Source organism: Hippopotamus amphibius, chromosome 14, assembly GCF_030028045.1.
Source record: "Hippopotamus amphibius kiboko isolate mHipAmp2 chromosome 14, mHipAmp2.hap2, whole genome shotgun sequence".
NCBI classification, from domain to species: Eukaryota; Metazoa; Chordata; class Mammalia; order Artiodactyla; family Hippopotamidae; genus Hippopotamus; species Hippopotamus amphibius.
The window spans coordinates 37,369,412-37,384,715 of record NC_080199.1 but is presented as its reverse complement, the minus strand read 5'-3'; positions in this window follow the sequence as shown (position 1 = coordinate 37,384,715).

Below are 15,304 nucleotides of genomic sequence, written 5' to 3'. Positions count from 1 at the left end.
GGCTCAGGCGTACACAGAAAGTCTTAGAGTTGGGCCTCTCTCGGGGTTTTTTCTTTTTGATGCTGGTTTTTTTTTTTCTCTCGGCAGCCTCCCTGCTGCTGGCGTTGCAAGGAGTTTTAATCTAGCCCCGCCCGAGTGCCTGAGAGTGCTTGTTATCCCTGAGCGCCTTAGGTGGCCCGCAGGGCGTCTCTCCACTGCCTGTTGCAGAGGCACCGAAAGAGAGGGAGAGGCTATGCGCGAGGCTCCTCCCCCCCACCCGGGAGCCTGCAGCCTCCAGCCGCCATCATGGCCGGGCAGCTCTCAGGGACCGGCACTCCTCCCCGCGGACCTCCCCCCTCCTGTCCTCTCGGTCTGTCACCCTACCGGCAACAATGTTTCTCACCCTGAACCAGCTCTCCGGTTCCCACGCTCCCGCTCCTGGACCCTCCGCTCAGCCGCAGATCGATGTCTCGGTCCGGGAACGCCGAGCTGCGCTGCGGACCCTCCGCATGTTCCTCACTCCCTCCCTTCCGCCACAGCTCCGCCGCTTCACCCTCCTCGAGCCCTCGTAGATGCCTCCCCACCGGCCATGCCGGGCTCCCCGCAGCCCTCTCCGGTGTCCGAGGCCGTCCGCTGGTGCCCAGCCGGTTCCCCGTGGGAACGACTGTGTCCCTCCGTGCATTCCCAATGCATCCGCGGAGAGGGATGCACTCCACGTCTCTCTACTTCGCCGCCATCTTTTTCTCCCAAGCTCGAGGCTCTTGACTGACTTGGTCTTCAGTCCCCTGACCCCATGCTTTCCTATACTCTTGTGTGAATTTTCTTAATTCCACCGTGCCACTCACATTCAGGTTCTGTCCGTGTGGAGGTTACCTCCACACGTACAAAGGAATGTTATTTCACACATTGACGTCTTTAATCCCTTTTGAGGAGTTGCATTTATTTTAAATTCAGTTGGATACTCTTTGTCTTTTAAATGAGTCATTTAGTACAATTACATGTACTATAATCACTAATATTTTTGTATCTATATCTATCATCTTATTTTGTGGTTTCATTTGTACCACCTTTATAATTTTGCATTTTCTTCCCTTTGCCTTTTAATACCTATTTATGACTTACCTGAATCAACCAGCACTGTGGTGGCTGCCAGATAATTCTCATCTATTTCCATCTATATTTATTTATATTACTCCCTCTGTATTTACAAGTTGTCATTCCATTGTAAAAAGGAGCTTTTTCTTCTTCCTAAATTATTTATTACTTTATTTAAATCATTGCAATCCATTTATTATTATTTATTTTCACGTTAAAATTGGCTCAGATTTGGCAGTTAGAGCCTATTCCAGCTGGGTCCTGTCATTTTGACATGCCGCTATCATTCTTTGGATATTCCTCCATTTTTGCCACAAGATCCGAGTCCATCTTGTGCTTTTCATGCCCCAGTCCTGGAATTAGCTAGTTCTCCAAAGAATCCCAGTTCTGTGTGGATGACTGTACATAGGAAACCAAAATCTGTACGTTCAATGTGCTCATTGCTATGTATGTGTCGCTGTTTCTAGGCTCTCTCAGTAAACAAGGTTGGGAATATATGGGTATATATACATACTTATGAACAAATAATTGGAAAAAACATTTGTCACACACAGATTTATAGTCCTATATCTACTTCCATCTATTTCTAACATCTATCTATCATCTATCTATCTATCTAACTAATCTATCCTGTGAATTTATGTATTTCCATTCCCAATCTAGTAATACCATTGTGTTCATTCTAGCTTAGTTTCCCTAATTTCTGTGTTCTGATAATGAGAAATCTGACTTCCATTACCCTCAATGTATTTACTTACTTGTCCGCTCTTCTTGTAGGTAATCAATATCCCCAACATGCTAGCTACCTCCTTGGCCTTGGCCTTTCCTGTTGTGTTCTCAGACTATGGTCTTGCCACTGCCTCCTCTGTTGACTGCTCAGCCAATCCCAGCCCCATCTCCACCTCCTGAGCCAAACTGAATCCTCAGCCCCACCCGTTTCTGATATCTCTTTGAACCCCCAACACACCACCACTTCCTTGACTCCCCCACTTTTTTCAGTCTTGGCCATGTTCCACAAGCAGCAAACGAAAGGTAAAGATGGAGGAGACAGCATGGTCCAGAAATGTGAAGCTAGAATGTACCTGTGTATTTAAATGCCTGCAGGCTAAAGCAGGTTTTAGTGTTTGGCTTCTGCCTTGAATTTCCTCTTTTCATTTATTTCTTGGACTCAGAATACCCTACTTTCTCACCAAATAATGGATGTGTTTAAGAAGATTTTAAAAAATTACTTAAATTCTTAGTTGTTTTCAAAGATTGGCCTAGGTACTTGGTTCTCTGTAATGTCAAAGACAGAGCTGAAGGTAGATATTTAAAAGTAATATCTGAGGTTTTAACATTTTAACCAAATGAATGAATTTTGAACTTGGTCTAAGGGCCTGGTTCCTTGAAATTGGGAAAGGAAATCCTATCCTAAGTGACTTTTCCAAAGGCATATATTAAAAATTTGAAAGGAGAGTCCAGTGTTTTGCACGGATCCTGACTTTCCACTAGTGCTCTTCCTATCTTGATTGGAAAAATAAGCAGAGGGAGATGTAATTGCTGGAAGGAAGAGAAAGAGTGTAGGAAAGTATTCAGGATTTTCTACCTCAAGTGAACCAGAGTAACTTTCTTGGATTTGCATTTCATTTTTCTTTATTCCACTTTATTAGGAGAAAGTGTTCCTACGCTGGAAATAAAGATTGAAATCACTGATTGAATAGGTGTAATATTTCTTTGTAGAGAGAAACTCTGCTTTCTCAGGCATCTTATTTTCTTATCCTATGACAATGGGAAAATACATGAGAGTCATTTTTTGTGTTCTGTATGCCATACTTCATCCAAATATTATCACTATTTTCCCAGATTTCTTTTTTTTTTAATTTTTAAAATTTTTGTTTATTTGGCTGCGTCAGGTCTTAGTTGCCGCACACTGGATCATTTCGTTGCAGCACGTGGGCTTCTCTCTAGTTTTGGTGCGCGGACTCCAGAGCTTGCAGGCTCAGTAGTTGCAGTGCGAGGGAGGCATGTGGGACCTTAGTGCCCCAACCAGGGACTGAACCCGAGTTCCCTGCACTGGAAGGTAGATTCTTAACCACTGGACCACCAGGAAAGTTTCTTCCCAGATTTCTATATTAGGCAATTAGAAGATTGTATGGCCAAGTTTTGAAAGTAGTAAAGTAAAAGCTATCTAGTTGGAATATTCCACCTGAGATCATAATTGTCTCATACTTCCCAATGTAATTTTAAATAATTAAAAAAATAATTTTGCATTTTACTCATGGGAGCGAGAATGAGTCATACTGTGATGGATCTGCACACATTCCTTCCTGTTCCCCTTCTCCCTTCAAAGAATTCACTCAGGAGGCAGCCCAGGTACCTTAGAAAACGCTGACTGCTCCCCAGCAATAGTCCTCAGGTGCCAGTAGGCACCTTCTTTCAGTCTCCTGATCACTGTCATATGTCCAGGGGTGGTAGGCATGGTCTCTAGAGGTACAAAGAATCTTGGTGTTCTCATTTGCAATGCTTAGAAGTACAGATTCTCCCTGTCTCTACAGGTGGCAGTTGGGGAATGTGGTCCTCATTCCTTATGGCAGATATTCAGCAGTCCTGTTGGAAAGGAGATGTGAGTTGAAACAGATATCCCAGAGAGCAGAGCAGAAAGAAAAAAGAGGCTTCCCTGGTGGCGCAGTGGTTAAGAATCCACCTGGCAATGCAGCGACACGGGTTTGATCCCTGATCCGGGAAGATCCCCCATGCCGCAGAGCCACTAAGCCCGTGCGCCACAACTACTGAGCCCATGCACCGCAACTGTTGAAGCCCGCGTGCCTAGAGCCCATGCTCCACAACAAGAGAAGCCACTGTAATAAGAAGCCCACACACCGCAGCAAAGATAGCCCCTGCTCTCCGAAACTACAGAAAGCCTATGCGCAGCAACAAAGACCCAATGCAGTCAATAAATTAAAAAATAATAATAAAATAATAAAAGCAAAAAAAAAAAAAAAGAAAGAAACAAAGAAAAAGAGTCACCACTATATCCACCAACAGTGGAGCCCAATCTCTCCCTGGACTTCCACCTACTGGGGCTAATAAACCCACTTTGTTGTTTGGCTTTCTTGGTCCTCACACTATAAAAAAGTCCCAAGTCACAGCAACATTAAAGAAAAAGCACAATGGAATGAAACCAAACCAACAGAGGATATATAAATCATGAGAAAAAAACTGACTATAACTAAAGATAAGAATTAGAACAAGAGTATCTATGTTTTGCAAAAGTTGGTCAAATGATAAGAAATCTTTTTGTAAATAGGCTTTATGATTTTTTTGGTCAAAAATGAATAATGAATAACAATAGCATATTAACTTTTAAAAAAATATGCATTAAAGGAGCAACACGACGGCAGATCCAAAGTGGATAAGGCAAATTTAACCTTTCAGGAGTGCACAATTAAAAGCCTAGTATCAGCCATTAAGTATTCTGGTCACATCACTAATAGTGGATTTAGAAGTCTGAGATTTTCTTGTTTGTTTTAAGGTCTATCCAGTTAGGGCACAATTCTTTTTTGAGTCCATACTGAAGGTATCTGTGAGTGATTTTGTGGAAGACAAAAAACTTTAGAGACAAGGTGAATCTAAGCTGGGCCAGGCTTTATCCACATAGCCAGAGATATTAAGGCGGTCCTTTTATTAACAAAAAATCTTGACATGAAAATAGCAAGCAGAAAGAACACATTTTGTATGATTCCATTTATATGTTACCTAGAATAGGCAAGTTCATAGAGACATAAAGTAGAGTAGAGGTTATCAGCTCTGGGGGGAGTGGAGACTGGGGAGTTACTGTTTAATGGGGAAGCAGTCTCTGTTGGAGAAGATGAAAAATTCTGGAGATGGACACATTGTAGCACAATATCATGAATATACATAATGCCACTGAAGTGTGCACTGAACAATGGTTAAATGGTAACTTTTATGGTATATATATATTTACCACAAAAACCATTGATAGCACAAAATAGGATGCATACATTCAATCATAAATGCCTCCATCTTCTTCCCCCCAGCAATGAGAGTCTATGTGGGATGGCCGGCAGGATGAAGAGAAGCCGGGTGTGGGTTCAGGAGGGGCCAGGAGAAGCAGCACGTGCCTGTGTCAGGAGAGGTGCTCTCTCACTCTTTCTTTTTAGAAAAGGGTTTACTGTTTTATTTACTGTGCAGAAATTGTCACTGTCCAACTGGCATGACTTCAAAGCAACGTGGTTTACAAAAATGCTAGACATTTTTTGATATCACTTATATGTGGAATCCAAAAGTATGACATAAATGAACTTAGTTACAAAACAGAAATAGACTCACAGACATAGAAAACAAATACATGGTTACCAAAGGGGAGAGGGGGGAGGGGGAATAAATTAAGACAAGATTAACAGATACATACTACTATATATAAAATACATAAACAAGGACCTAATGCATAACACAGGGAAATATATTCAGTATCTTATAATAACCTATAATGGAAAATAATCCAAAAAATAATATATATATTCACTTCGTTGTACACCTAGAACTAATACAACATTGTAAATCAACTATACTTCAATTTTAAAAAATGCTAGACATCAATATCTAGATTTTAAAATATAATGGAGAACTTTGGCATCATGAACCTCCAGATGGAGGAAAATATTAACTTCGACCGGGAGACAGTCATCTATTTACCCATTTAAATTGTGAATTCTAGATTAGAGCACTGCGAGGTAACACTCCAGCCTAGTCTGAGTGTTCTCCTGGGATGGAGATATTATTGCTTCTTGAGGCAGCATATTCTACCTTCACACAGCTGGGACCACGGGAACGTGCCCTTTAAATTGAGTAGAAGCCCACAGTCTTCAACCCACCCATACACCAAATTCAGCTTTCATAAGATAATAATTCTTTACATTTATTGAGTTCTTACTACATGCTGGCACCATGCTAAATGCTTTAAGTGTACCATCTTGTCCTATCTCATAACAACTGAAGGAAGTAATTGTGTTTTTATTCCTAAATGTTTCCATTTTTATAAGAAACTTGTTAGCATTTATGTTAAAAAAAAAAAAAAAAAAGGCAGCTCAGTATATCTTCTCAAAGAGTTTCCATGACCTGGCCATCTGCTTGCATTAAAGCAAACTAGATCTCCATTTTCTGCTTCAACTTCTTCCAAATATACTGTAAACTGGTGACTTTGAAGGGCACAAGAATGAAGAAAACTCACAATCTTGATCACTTTCCCAAACATAATGTAACAAACCTCACTTGCAGAGTTCACAGCATAGGTTCCCCTTATGCATGGAAATTGAGCTCACTTTCTCTTTTCGATTTAAATAAATGAGATCTCCTATTGCATTTCTTTTATGATAGTCACCTTATATGTGACAAATGACCTCAGTTTTCCACATTTAGACTAAATTTCTCAAATTTCTTGCCAGCAATGACTATTTCCCACTGGTTCAAATAAGTTAGTTAATTGGGACTCAGTATCATAATTCTTGGGATTTCTAAAAATGCCTGGATTTTACATTTGTTTTGTGGCACACAGATGAGACACAATTAGAGTAAACACGTTTCTATCTTCCAGCAGACTCAGATACACAAAACACAAAGGTTCTGATTTATAAATATTTTTCATACATATTCTTTATCCCTCAGTATATTATCATGTAATGTGGATTCATTTGAAAGGCACACGTGATAAATGGAGGGTTTGAGAAACTCAAATGATTAAAACGAAATACTTTGTTCCACCACTGAGTTCTCGTGATTTTATGTTGACACCAGTTTCTTTGTATTTCTTTATGTTCCCTCCATTCCTCACTACTGGATTTTCAAAAAATCTACATGAACATAGAGGTGAGTTTTTGACTCATTTTTATTACTCCATAACAATTCTCTCTACTGTGAAGCTCTTCCTTTGAAATTCTTACTCTTGGCTCCATGCCATTACCTGCAACCCCCCAACATGCTGCTTTGTTAAATTTGCCTGCCTTTCCCCGCATCGTGTCAGGCAGAGTCTTGGTAAAAGCTGGATAAAGTAGGGAAGGCTTACTGAGATTACAGGTGACTAAACCCTTCAAACCTCTTCCTTTAATGTTGTCCCACAAGCAACAAGGTTTACTTCTTCCAGGAGTAGCTGGTGCAGAATACACTTTTGCTGTTCTAGGAGTTTGTGGAACTTAGCACTAAATGTCTTCATGACTCTTTGGGATAAAAGGCACTATTTAGTACCTTTCATCCATTAAGCAGAACTTCACCATCAGAATTTAAAAACAAAAGCAAATTTTAAATATGGAGGAATAAAAATACATAAAAGGATACCTGCCTTGCCCACCCATGTCTTACTGTAAGCCAAATTAAAAGTCATTAAAGTAATTTATTTTAACCCATTTTCTATGTTATTCACAGTGCCCACCCAGACTAGAATTTGCAGGGCAGTAGACCAGTACACCTTTAATGACTTGGTGATCATAACTATTAAAATACTCATAATAACACTTTGCACTTACTGAGTACTTTTCATCCAAGAATCTCAAAGCCCTTTCTAAACATTAATTAATTCTCCTAACACTTCTACCAGATAGAGAAATGTCATTGTCCCATTTCCCTGGTGAGGAAACTGACAGGCTGAGGTAGTGACTAGCCCCAGGCTATTCTGTAGGCTGTGGCATTTCTGAGGGTGAGATCTCGGGAAAAGTGATTCCTATCCTGTGCATTCTTCTTTCATGATTTTACATTCATTCTAAGCAGGCTGAGTTCCCAGAGTTGTTTGAAGATTGTCAATGAGCTGTAAAATAATTTAAAGACTATACACAAATGCCCAATGAAACAAATAAAAATAGGACCACAGGAATAGGATAGCGTGTGAACATTTCCCTGACATGCATTTCTAAATCTTTGTTCCCCAAATGTCGCAACAAATAAGACTAAAGCCTATAATCAATTTGTACTTGCCATGACTCTTCTTGAAGTTTTCATAATTATGCCACATCACTGTTTTTACTTTCTATACTTGTTCAGTTTCTCTGTGGTGTTTCGCATAGAAGAGTTTAACCCCCTAGCTGATTCAATTTCTTTTAAAAGAGGTATTGTAGATAAAAAATTGAAAATATCTGCATTCATTACTTTCATACTTAGGATGCTAAAAACTTCAAACACAAATGAATGTATGTGGGTGGGGGGAAGTCTCGGGCTTCTAAGATGAAGCTTTATTCTTTCTGTCTTGACATCCTAGTTGCCGCTTAATTTTATGCTTTTTCTAAGTGATTTTTTTCTATTTTTCGGTTTTCTGGAGCTAAGTAATTTTTCACTTATTTATAGATATTGTTATGAATAAACACCCACTGCAAATATGGCAGCAGTCTCTATATTCAGTTACACAACACAAAAATTTACACATACATGTAATTAAGTATGAGACAGAATTTTGGAAAGTCGAGCAATTTTGTCCCAGACAAAAATTTATAGGACCAGAAGGATACAGACAGTGTCATAGATATTCAAATCCTATAAACCAGTTCAGAACTAGTTCATGCTAATGGTTTATGGAAGTTAATTATAGAGTCTGGGATCTCTTAATGTTAAGTTAGAGTTTTTTAAATAGATAATATTAAGTTTGGGTCCAGAGCACTCATTCAAGTCTAGAAATTTAGTACAGTTGGAGGAAAAAAGTGACATATTTGTTGTTCTTTTAATCATTTACTGATATCCTAAAGCTATTCAAGTTAATTCATTTTTTTAAAAAAAATTATTTATTTGGTTTCACCAAGTATTAGTTGTGGCAGATGGCCTCCTTAGTTACAGCTTGAGGGCGACTTAGTTGCGGCTCATGGGTTCCCCAGTTCTGGCATGGGAACTCTTAGTTTCGGCATGCATGTGGGATCTAGTTCCCTGATCAGGGATTGAACCTAGGCCCCCTGCACTGCCAGGGCGGAGTCTCTAAATTCACTTTTATTTTACACATGTGGATCTTGTGCTATGAAATTTTGTCACATTATTCAGCATCTTAATATTTTGGCCCTATTGAAATATGTCTCATTTTTTTATCTACTTTTTCTATAGTATTCTTACTTTTTTTGTTTATCTTCTACCCATTCTTTTGCTGTTCAATTTTCTAAAAGCTCACCCACCAAACAGTCGCTTGAGAATATCCTCCACCAAGTAGTATGGATCCAAAATATTTTTATTCCTTTCTGAGGAGATTTATGTTGTTTTTTCTAAACACCAGTGATATTATCTAATTAGATTGCTTGTCATAATCATTAACATAGCTCTTGTATTTAAGAAGTAACCTAGTTTTAGAAGCCAGAACTGGCATTTTGTTCTAATTGAGCATTCTTTCAATTTACATATACTTAGCTGTGATTTTTTTTTTTACCTTGATGCCTCTGTTTTCTGGATTTCCTGTTTTTGAACACTACATAATTTCTCATGTCATTAAATAGGCATCTTATTTTGCAAGACATGGAAATCGAAACTACATGAACTCAAGTTTCTGATAGGTGAGCATGTAGGAAAATAAGAAGAGAGCTGGTAACGATTGCAAAAATTCTGGCCCATTCAAGGCACAAAGTGGGTGCTTAGATACATGTTTGTCTGAGAACTATCCTGCTAAAGCCTAAGTTATTCCTCAGTACTGCTGGGACACCTTTAATCTTCTGTGATTGGCCAAAAAGGATGGTGTATGTTTCACATGCCTCTAATTGATTCAGAAGTGCTTCTTTTCAATACTTACCTTTAAATAGTTTCACATATCTGACACTTTCAGCTAACCAAACCCCTGAGTCACCAAGAACACATCCAGTTCACCCCTCCTTTACCCCACACCCCAGGTTAGCATCAGGGCCAGACTTGTAGGCAGAGGGGCCTTGGGCAATCTTTTCAGCCTCCCACAAAATAATTATTGAGCAATCACTCACAGCAAGGATTAAGTTGTTGTAGGTTAAAAGGAACAAGGAGGGTTGGGCAGAGAATAATTGGGTTCTACTGAAAGCCTACCTGAGATGCTAGTTTGAAATATTTTCTTTGGTGGAATATGATACACTCCAGAAAGCAAAGTCTCAAGAGCTAAAATATTCATATTTGAAAAGAAATTTATGTTGTAGTTGACTAGGTATCACATAATTTAAGGTTTGTGAATATCAACAGTGAAAAATTTTTTGCTTTAAATCTAGAGCCTAAATGGAAGTAAATATTTAAGGAGAAAATATTTAAGAGCCTTATAGAAGTAAAAAGAAAATGCAAATTTTTGTTAAGGACAAATATATAATACATTTCATTCATTTAAATAACAGAAACACCAGAGAAATATAGCTATATATTTCTTTCAAACCAATGTAAGTGTATTTAAGTTCAGATATCGTGGAGTTAGAGATGAGACTAAGAATTGCAGGAGGAGAAACAGAGGTTGATTTAGGCTCAAGAATGGAGAGAACAGATCTGTGGAAATGGAGACCTGAGGAAATGAGAAACACCCCCAAGGAAAAACAACCCTTTTCTTCACTTCCTCTGATCTTGATTCCTTGGGTCCCAGCATCTCCTTGGTCCAGCTCCCCTAAGCTATTTGCTGCCTCTGCTAGCCGACCTCCTCCCTAACACAGTGGGCAACCAACCTCCTTGTCAGTGTCAACATGCTACCCCATCTCCTTTACACTCCCCTTGGGGAGACTCATTTTCCCTCCACCTACTCCTAATGGGCCTCTGATGACTTAATTCGGCCTAGTCTTTCAGATCTGTGTATATTGCTCATGTGAGACAAATAATAAAAAAAGACTTCAAATCTCATTCTATAGGAAATAGATATTAAGGAAACTCTCGACATACAGTTTTGATCGATTAAGTCATATTGGACAGAATTAAGTTATAGTCAACCAAATTACTTCCGAAGCGTATAAAATAGCATGTTAGATTTGTTTATTTAACATATTTAACACCTCCAATTGATCTTGAACTCCTCTATGAAAAGGCTGTGTATCACCCATATTTGTGTTTTTAAGTCTGGCATAAAACCTGGCACAAAACAGGTACTGACAGTTTTGTACCTTAATGAATAAAGTGGTATTATGTACTCAGTAGCTGCATTCATTTATTTTATTTAACAAATATTTAAGTTCTTACTGTGCATTAGACACACATAATGACAGTGGGGCTGCATCAAAAAATCATGTAGAAGAAGCTTTCTGTCCTCTGGATCCTATGTGGCAGCTACAGATATAGGACAAGTTAGAAATGTACCGGTTGGGGAGAAATCAAGGCATCAAGCTAGTTACTCTCATGAAAACAGATGAGCTTCCGGAAAGACTGTATAAAGGGACAAGAAGACCAAAGTCATAACCAGTGCCCATGGTTAGAGGTACATGTTGCTTTTGTCATAACATTTTTACAGGTTTCTGAATAAAAGTAGTAATTTAGATAATAATTGTTAATAAGTAATAGATATATCCAAAGAACGTATATGATTAGATCTGAAAAAAATAAACATTTGATTTCAGGGTACTAAAAGTCTCATAATAACTAGTTTTTAAATGTTTTAAAAAAGCAACTACTTTGAACTGATCAGAAATAATTTTATCTCTTTTTCAAAACTACAGTTAAAACAAATATATATATCAATTATAACTCAATAAAGCTGTTGAAAAATATATGGTAACTATGTAATAGCAGTTTTATGTGAAAGTTGTATAGCTAACACTGTGATGTAAATGGTATATTTATTTATAGATCACATTAACACCATTTTTTGAGCAACTGATTTCATAGGGAATATGTGAGTAAAGTTACCTGCAAATTAACAATTTACTCCTTGTATCTAGATTTAATACTGTCTTTGAAATTACTAAGTAGAAAATACTCAAAACTATGTCCTTATTAACAAAGAGAACAAAGCCAAAACTTCAAAATGGTTATCTACAGAATTATACCAGAACATTCAAATTAATGTCTGCCAGATGGTCTTTGAATAAACCAAAACCGTACAGATTACCTAAAACTTTAGACTAAATTATTGTAATTTCCCATTCTGTGGTCAGAGTGTCTGGGTTTAAATCTTGGCCTTATTCCCCATTGGTCAATTTAATTCATACTGGATGAATTACTTGACATCTGTATGCCTCATCTATCTCATCTGTAAAGTGGGGCTAATAAGCTTATCTGGATGATTAAGGGAGATAATCCATGGAAAGTCTGCTTGATATGTACATACATATATTCTGGGGTTGTATAACATGACTTTAATCCTTTTCCATTTAATAATCAATCTTACAAAGTGAAAATAAATATTTTTTGGATGAAAGGATTGAATAAATGATTCTTGCACCCATAAATCACCATTATTTTTCAATAACTTTATTTTATTAGACAGAAATAACGATTGATCCAATACCTTCTCTTTTGATGGACATTTAATCTCTTATACTTCTGAGTTTTTATTATCATTGTTAATATTATTAATATAATTAATTTCAAGACACCTATAATTTAATTGCATTTATCACCCTCAAGTAAGTGGAGGGGGGGACTAGAAATTAGATGAGAACCTTTGTGAGTATTGGGCATGGGGAAGAAGAATTTTCCCCTATAACTGATCTCAAAACAACTATTTTCAGGCCCATTTCCCTTTTTCAGCATTTTAAAAATTAATAAGCATTATTCTTAAGAATAATTTTAGTTTTACAGGAAAATTAAACAAAGTACAAAGAATATCCACATATACTGCTACACCCCCTCTTTTTCTTCTATTATTATCTAGCATTACTGTGATACTTTTGTTATAATTGAAGAGTAGATATTAATACACTGTTATTAACCAAAATCTATAGTTTGTATCAGGGTTCACTCTTCATGTTGTATAGTTCTATGGGTTTTGACAAATGTACAATGTCATGTGTCCACCATTACAGTATTATATAGATTCTACCCTAACATTCTCTAGCATTTTAATTCTTTGGACAACTGTTCAGTCTCTTTCTCTCTCTCTCTTTCTCTTTCTCTCTCTCTCATTGGCAGATTCTACATGTGGTGGAGTAAGAAGTGAGAAAGAATTAGGAATTTACTTATTCAGTTAATTATTCAATAAATATTAATTGAGTATTTACTATGTACCAGATTTTTGCTAAATGTTCTGGATAGTGCAGTGAATAAACAGACAGATAAGTCTACTGGGTAAAAAGAATTAGAAAAAAAATCAAATAAACAAAAAATCAAAAAAACAAACAATGACTAAACATGGTAAGCACCATGATGGGTGTTGTGAGAAAATACTATAGGGATTTATACCGCAGATGGACGTGCCAGGGAAAGGTTCTCTGAAGAAGTGAAACTTTAGGTGCGGCCGGACTTTGAGTGGTTCCCGGCCAGAAAACTCAGAGAAGAGTGGAGGTTAATGGTGCTACTATGCACGCATGTTCAACCCGCTACCCCAGAGTCATTCTATCTCCTCCCTCTTCTCCGTCACATCCACCTTGTAAGCAGTCTACCCTTCTCCCTTCGCTCCATCTCCATTGTCACTCCCTCAGTCCAAGTTGATCATCAGCCCTCAGCTGGACCACCACAGTTCTGCCTAGCAATTCTCCCTCATTTCATTCTTTGCTTTTTCCACATCCAGTCTAATAAAATAATCACAACAATCTTTTGAAAGTATATGTTTAACCATCTACTAGTATAACTAAAATGTTTCCTCTAACACTAAGGGCCCAAACTCCCTAACCTCATTTCCACAGCATTGCAATGTGATGACACCCTTACCCTCACACGATTCTCTCCCTTTTTCACAATTTGCCGCTCACACTGGCTTTCTTTCTGTTTTTTTAAAATCAAGAATCCTCTAGTCATGTCATTCACTCTGCTTAGAAAATTCTTTCTCATATTCTTTACTTGTCTCATTTCTTATCATCTTTCAGATTTCTAACATAATATCACCTTGTTCCTAGACCTTTCTATCTAAATTAGAAGCTCAAATAAGCAATCATTTTTATTTTTATTATAGCACAGATTAAAATCTGAAATTATTTTGTTTATTGTATTCTTACCACGAGCTAAATGAAAACAGAGATCTTAACTGTCTTTTTTTTGTTTGTTTGTTTTAATTTTTGGCTGCGTAAGGTCTTCGTTGCTGCACATGGCCTTTCTTTAGTTGTGGCGAGCAGGGCCTACTCTTCCTTGCGGTGTGTGGGCTTCTCATTGCAGAGACTTCTCTTGTTACAGAGCATGGGCTCTAGGCATGCAGGTTTCAGTAGCTGTGGCTTATAGGCTCTAGAGGGCAGGCTCAGTAGTTGTGGCACATGTGCTTAGTTCTCTGTGGCATGTGGGATCTTCCTGGACCAAGGAGTGAACCTATGTCCCCTGCATTGGCAGGCGGATTCTTAACCACTGCACCACCAGGGAAGTCCTAACTGTCTTTTTCCTTTGCTTCATCCTCAGAACCTAGCAGAGTACTTGAGACATGGGCTGTGTTCAAAAATTATTTGTTCAAAAAAAATAAATAAATCACATCTTGTGATATCCAGAGAAAACAAATTTGTTCCTTTCACCAAAACTAATAGATGACCCTTTATAACTCAATTTTAATTCATGAATTTTAATTACTTTCTTCCTGCTCTTATGTCTCTATTGTGTATTGGTTTTCTTCAGTAATGGGTATTCTGCTTGCAATATTAAATTTAAAGTATCCCTTGAAATAATTTTAAAAAGTACTGCTACTTCATCTTTCTCATAGCTATTGTTAATCTGTTTAACTTGTTATAACTGGCGACATTTTCTTAGATCTCTTATCTGGTATGGTATCCTAATTTCAGAATTATTTTCTTGTTTGTGAAATATTGTCTAGCAGAAAAACACAGAACACAGGAGATGATTTTAAATTCTAAGTGGGTGATCTGGGGATAAATAATATAAGCTTGGGACTCAGTTTTTTCATCTGTTGAATTCAAGACTGAGTTGGAAGTTCCCCAAGATCCCTTCAGCCTAGCTGAATTGTTCTAGAATGTTAGGACAAAGTAGAGAATGAAAAAGCTACATGACAAATAAGGGCTAAAACTGAGCAGACATGAGAAAAAAAATAAAAAGAAAGAAAGAAAAAGAAAAGAAACGTAAATAACCAGCAGGACATTTTAGTGATAGTCTTACCACTTCTAAGTCATCTAATGATATCTTGTGTATTATCATACTGGATTACATTGTGGTTAAGGATATTGCAATACTCAAATGCTAAGGTAGGTCACCACAG